This window comes from Nesoenas mayeri (genome assembly GCF_963082525.1).
Source record: "Nesoenas mayeri genome assembly, chromosome: 7".
NCBI classification, from domain to species: domain Eukaryota; kingdom Metazoa; phylum Chordata; class Aves; order Columbiformes; family Columbidae; genus Nesoenas; species Nesoenas mayeri.
In genome coordinates this window covers 20,943,136-20,949,063 of record NC_137551.1, presented here as the reverse complement: position 1 = coordinate 20,949,063, position 5,928 = coordinate 20,943,136, and positions in this window count along the sequence as shown.

Genomic DNA, 5,928 nt, shown 5'->3' with positions numbered 1-5,928 from the left:
CTTTTATTGTGTTCCATTTTCCTTACAAAAGATAAAAATTATATTCTAAGTGCAAAGTAACAATCTTCATTTTGTAATTATTTTTATTTTATTTTCTTATTATTTTATTTTATGTGGAAAAATTAATGTTGATGCTCAGAGCAGACCAGCAATTTGTATTGGTAACTGTATCTTTGCTTTTTAAAGAAAAAGGAACAGATCTACAAGTTAGCTATACCTTCACCATTTCAAAATAAATTCTTACTGTGTATAAAGGTAAGAGGAAAAAAAGAAGTACTTTACAATTGGAAAGACAGTGCTATTATTATCCAAGCTTTTGACGTAGCAGAAGTTAGTGGGAAGTTGGTTTTTATGCATGAAAAAATTCAGCAAGCCAAGACAGAGATAATTAGTGATGGAATTCATATTTGAAGATCATTTTTCAGTAGAAAGCAGGCAAGGAGAAAGGTGTTCATGGAAGAGAGAGCCAGTAGTCCCAGCTGCCAGCCACCTCAGGGCCCAGCCCCGACCTCAGCTCACTGCCCATTCTGGGCTGCAGTCAACTCCACCCCAGCCCAACCCAGCTACAGGTATGTAAAAATCCCAGTTTGAACAGAGGACTAAGTTTTTGCGATGCCACCTTTAGTCCCCCAGTATTCTCCTTCTGTCCCAGGGTAAACCCGTTACTTTAATTCTTAGCTGTAAGAAAAACCCTAGCCACTCTGCCCACAGACCTTCTAACCCATTCTTAAAATTAGCTGAGCAGCTCCTGTGAATGCCAGCACAAAAGTGACCAGAGCAAATTGTGTGGCCCAGCCCAGGCTCGTTCATTAGTGCATGCTTACCAGTGTTTAATGGCACACATTCACCAGAACTGACTGGTTCATGTTGACTAGCACTGACCGGTGCACCCTGAGTGTAATGCCTGCTTAGTGCTCGTACAGGTTCTAGTTCTTCTGCCAGAGGATTTGAGTTCACACTCCCAAGACTCTCATTTAGTAACAAGTGCAAGAGCAAAGAACTGTACTTAATTCAGCTTTCCAGGCATGTGTATGCAGATATGTGAATTCCCTTTTTTTCCTAATTACAGTTGATTCATATGGGAGTAAGGAGTTATTGCTGAATATATTACTACATAATTAGCAGAAATATAAAAATAATTACATGTGGATTGTGGGGCAAAACTATTTGAATGGTTATGCAAAGCTGATGAATTGCAAGATACACTTAATCTTCACCCACCCTCAGAGATGAAGAAATCCTGTTTTGCATACAATTCACAAACTTTGCCATCAGCCAAAAAGTACTGTGGAAATGATTCCTGTTTTCAGAAGTTGTGTTTCTTTTGGATAAGGCAACAGAGAGGCCAGGACTGAGGTCCCCCTCTAAATGTAACTGAGGCTCTAAGAACCTTGGACAGGAGGGCAGCGCTGCCTGACATTCCCAGACAAGGTGTCAGCAGTATGAGCAGAAGAGACAGGCATGCACCCCTCTCTGTCCCTCCTGAGCCCTTCCTTTTTACATTTCTTACTTTACCTTTGTCACATGAAAGCTACGTAATTAAGTGCCAACTCAGAGATACCTCACTCGTCACTTGAGAATACTGTGCTTCTCAGCCTTGTTGCTGAAAATCCTCCAGGCAAGCCCATTCCATTTGCCTTGATGATGAGCACCAGGAATATTTCTGCAGGCCTGACAGAGTTGAGGAGAATCTCTCACCTAACCAGCACTTGTTCTCACTAGTGCTTTATGCTTTTGCACTTGTGGTTTTTTGTGTGTGAACTCCATTGGAGGGATTTCCTTCACTGTTTGTAGGTGTATGGGCCATTGCTGGACAGGGGGGCTATGTTTGAAGCCCCCAGACATGGCTGTGCTGGGAGCCAACAGTTCTCTAGCCAAGGCAACAGCATGAGGTGGGGTGGCTGAGGGCAGGCATTGCACCTACACTGCCAGAAACCAGGTAGTGTCCCAGGGATGCCATGGAGAATGTACTGTTAGATCCTGTTCTTAATTGTCAGTGTTTTGCTCACTGTCAACAACTGCTTCCTTGTTATGTCTTGAATTATTTTTAAAGCCATATTAGTGCATGGAGGGGTTCCTTCTGTTTTTGCTCCTGTGTGTTCCCTTGGAGACTCCTGGCTGGCAGCTTGCACAAAAACAAGTCTGTCTCTCAGTAAAGCATATCTTCCTGTAAAGGCCCTCCTCAACATACTCAAAATAGTAGATGTTTCTGATAGCTACGTACACTAGATGGATGAAGAAGCCAAAAGAACATATTTGATCCATGAAGAACAGTTATATTTAGCTGCTTGCAAATACCTTCCATTCTTAAGTCACTGTCAGAGGCACTGTCTAATTCCTGAAGCCAGAGGTAATGGGGAGAGCAAAGAGTTTGCAGAAAATACCACAATGCTAGGGATTATCTCCCATGAATTGCTGGGTTTTATTATCCAGAAAGAGTACTGGAAGGAAGTGAGATTTCATATATGGAGTGTATAGTCAACAATTTATACAAAGGCACTTATTTATACAAGGGCACCTAGGCTTACTAGTTTAAAGTTAATTTGCATATAGCCATATTTGTGAAGCTGCAGCCACACCTCTGACGGCAGCACTTCAACCTTTAAGTATTTCCACTGAATTCTACACCTCTTTATAGTGTGAGTAATTTCCCCTGAAACTTGTCACCTTACAACAGAATGTGTGTGTTTGGTTTTTTAAAAAACCAGCCCAACACTCACCCTTGTTCATGTTTTTTCTACTGATCTCAAACACTCGCCTGGAACACATGCTATCAACAACTGCAATGATGGCTTCATCCACTAGTTTGCTCTTTATGGTATTATGCCATTTAGATGTTCTCCGTTTTACTCAATATTGTTTTATTGCTTTACACTATCAAATGAAGCTGGCTATGTTCAGAGTGAGTTAATAGCACATCTTAATGAGTTAGACTAGCACAAAGTACTTGTAGGCAAGTACATATTTAAACAGATAGAACAGCATGAAGTACTCGAAGGCAAGTACATATTTAAACAGTTTGCTTGTGGAATTCGTGTTGTGCTTTGAAAGACACTAGAAGTTCAAAACGGAGGAAACCTGCTTTTCTTAGAAGTCAGATGAAGATATTAAAGTATATGGAAGGGATTAAACAGAAGATTAAAAAACAAACAGGCAAAGAACCCCAAAAAACAAGCAAAAACCAAACAAAAATAACAACAACAAACTCACAAGTACTCAATATTCGGAAGCACATTCTGGAAGCTCATTGAAAATAATCTCGTCTCCTACTTCCCTGCTAGAAACTGAACTTGGACCTTTATATTTCTCTTGTAGGAACAGGTCTTCTGAGTCTTTCTTTCATATTTCTTTCTGGTCTGTAACTATTAAAGAAAATAATTTCTGAGGATACATTAAATAAATCTTGTCCTAACCAGAGCCAGTATTGCAAGGAGAAAGTATACAAACTATGATATACATAGAAATTTGAGGTTTAAAAATATCAAGCTGGAACAGGCAGAATGCAGATTCCACCAGCTTTGTCAAAAAAAGCTACAATCATACTTCTGCAAAGTTCATATCATAGTAATAGCTGTGATGCCAGTTAGGGAACATGGCTGCGTCATTCTTGTACTCCACAAAAAAAAAAAAAAAAAGAAAGAAAAAAGGACCCTTACAAAGTTCACTATCCTGAAGAACTAACAATCTGTTCAAACCTACCTGATTGCTACTGCTGGCAGTATTGGACAAGAATCAGTATGTTTGAGACCACTGAGAGAAATGGCCATTATGGTAATGTTTCCTGGGTCCATATAGAAAAGCATTCTAGCTTCATAACTATATATTTAGGTAATACGCATTTTATTCTAGTGCATTTTAGAGGTGATATATCACTAATAAAGGAAAATCTCCTGAAACTACTCCTGCAACATTGTAGACTCACAGAACAACAACATTAAAAGAATAAAAGAAAAATAGATGCAGTAACATCTATAGAAGTATCAAAGAGTCAAAGTTCCTTCCATCCTTTCCACCTAACATGAAAAGCTGGAATTGGCAAGTTGTTAGTAGAAGAGAAAATCGTTGCAGGTTTATTGACCATTTCATTAGGTATGATAAGGCATATCTATTAACATATTTGTTTTAAAAATTCCTAATCCTGCACTACCACTCCACAGAGACTGGTATCCTTAAAAATCCAGCAATTTGTGATACTAAAAAGGACCTTGTTGTAGCTGTGATGGTGAAGGAGACAAAAAACAGGAGGCTTGAGAATAAAAGGAGTTGCCTCTCTCTGCTGTTAACACAGGGGAAAGCTGAAGTGAAAGCAGAAGGAATGAGGAGTGGGAAATAAATAGATGTTTATTGTCAAGGTGCTGCGTGTCTGGTGACAAAACCAACACAGGACCGTGGTGCTGCTGCTCTCTTTACCCAGCACTGCTTCCAAACACCCAGCAACTGAGTTTCCAGTCTTCTGTCATCGCAGTTGCTCAGCCAGACATGATTTCTGCCACAAGGTTGGTAATGCTTTAACTTCTCTCTGACCCAAAACTGGTGAAGGCTTTGTGGGAGATGCTTAAGGAGTTGCTTTATTATTTAAGAACAAATACATTTTGTTATATTGTTTTGTTTGTAACTTACATAGGAGAAGGGATATTTCTTGAAAGATTTATTTCAGCTGAAGACGAGTAGCCTGACTCATGTAGCCTGAATTTAGGTAACTCTGCAATAACTGGAGAAGCATGGGAAAATGTTAAGTGCGAGATTATGACAGCAGTGAGTTTCAACCAAGAGAATGGAGACTGAAGATCAGTTAAAAGAAGTTCATAAAATGTCTGTTCCTTTTACTACAAAAGGAGCCAAATATTTTCAAGATACAGATTCTATCAGAATGAAGTATTAGAAAGTTAGAATAGAAATTGTTCTGTGATAAGAAAAGGTAAACTACTCATATTATTTGGGGAAAAGTTACAAAATCTTGTTGATTGGGAAAACCATAAATGCAGTAGATTTGTTGGCTAATTCAGTCTAGCTGAGAGCTTTGGGACAACACAGGTTTAGACAAGGTCTCCAGGGGTTTGCATGGCATAGAGGGAATGGTAATTCAAGCACTCTGCATTTTCTTTGAGCTAGTAGTATGAAGATATTCACAGAATGTAGAGCTGCTGTGTGTGTAGATAAGCAGGCTAGGTTCCTCTCAGGTTTTTTTTGTTCCTCATTACCTGAACAAAACTGGATGTCCCTACACTCAGTCTCTACCTATCATTACATTTAGCAAAGCTTTCCCTTCCTTTCTCCATCTTCATCCTATGAAATGGGTAAATTTTGCCACTGATCATCTTTGTATACATTATGCTAGTCAACTATAAATATATGCTTTATTTAGGTTCTTGAGTTCTTAATTATATGATTTTTATATGTTTATTTTAAATTGTCTTTGTTTATTCAGTTAACTATCCAACAGCTTGTTTGTCTCCACTTTGAAAACTTCATCTTGATAATGATTTAGTTACAAGTTGCCCAATAATTGCATTGTTCTCCAGAGTTAGCCAGAAATTATTCCTAATTAACCTACAGAACAAATGTGTGGCACGGTAATGCAAATGACTTGCTTCTCAGAAGAATAAGTAAAATCCATTTCTCCAAAAGCTTTGCTCCTTTCCTTAGATTTGCTGACACTTTTTCCCTGATTCAGAGCAGTGCCCTAGTCTAAAAGAGAACCTAACCTTAACAGAGAACCTAGATTGCTGCCAAACCCCCCCTCTGAGAGGTTTTTAAAGTCGGTTTTGTTCTCTTTAACTAACAATTAGAGAGTACAAGACTAGCTCCATTTAGTATTAGGGAGCACTTCTCTCATCAGAAAATCACTGAACCTGTCTGGATTAGAAGTGAAGATCGGGTCTACTGACAGATTAATATACTGTTTTATCCAGAGAGAAGATATGGCTG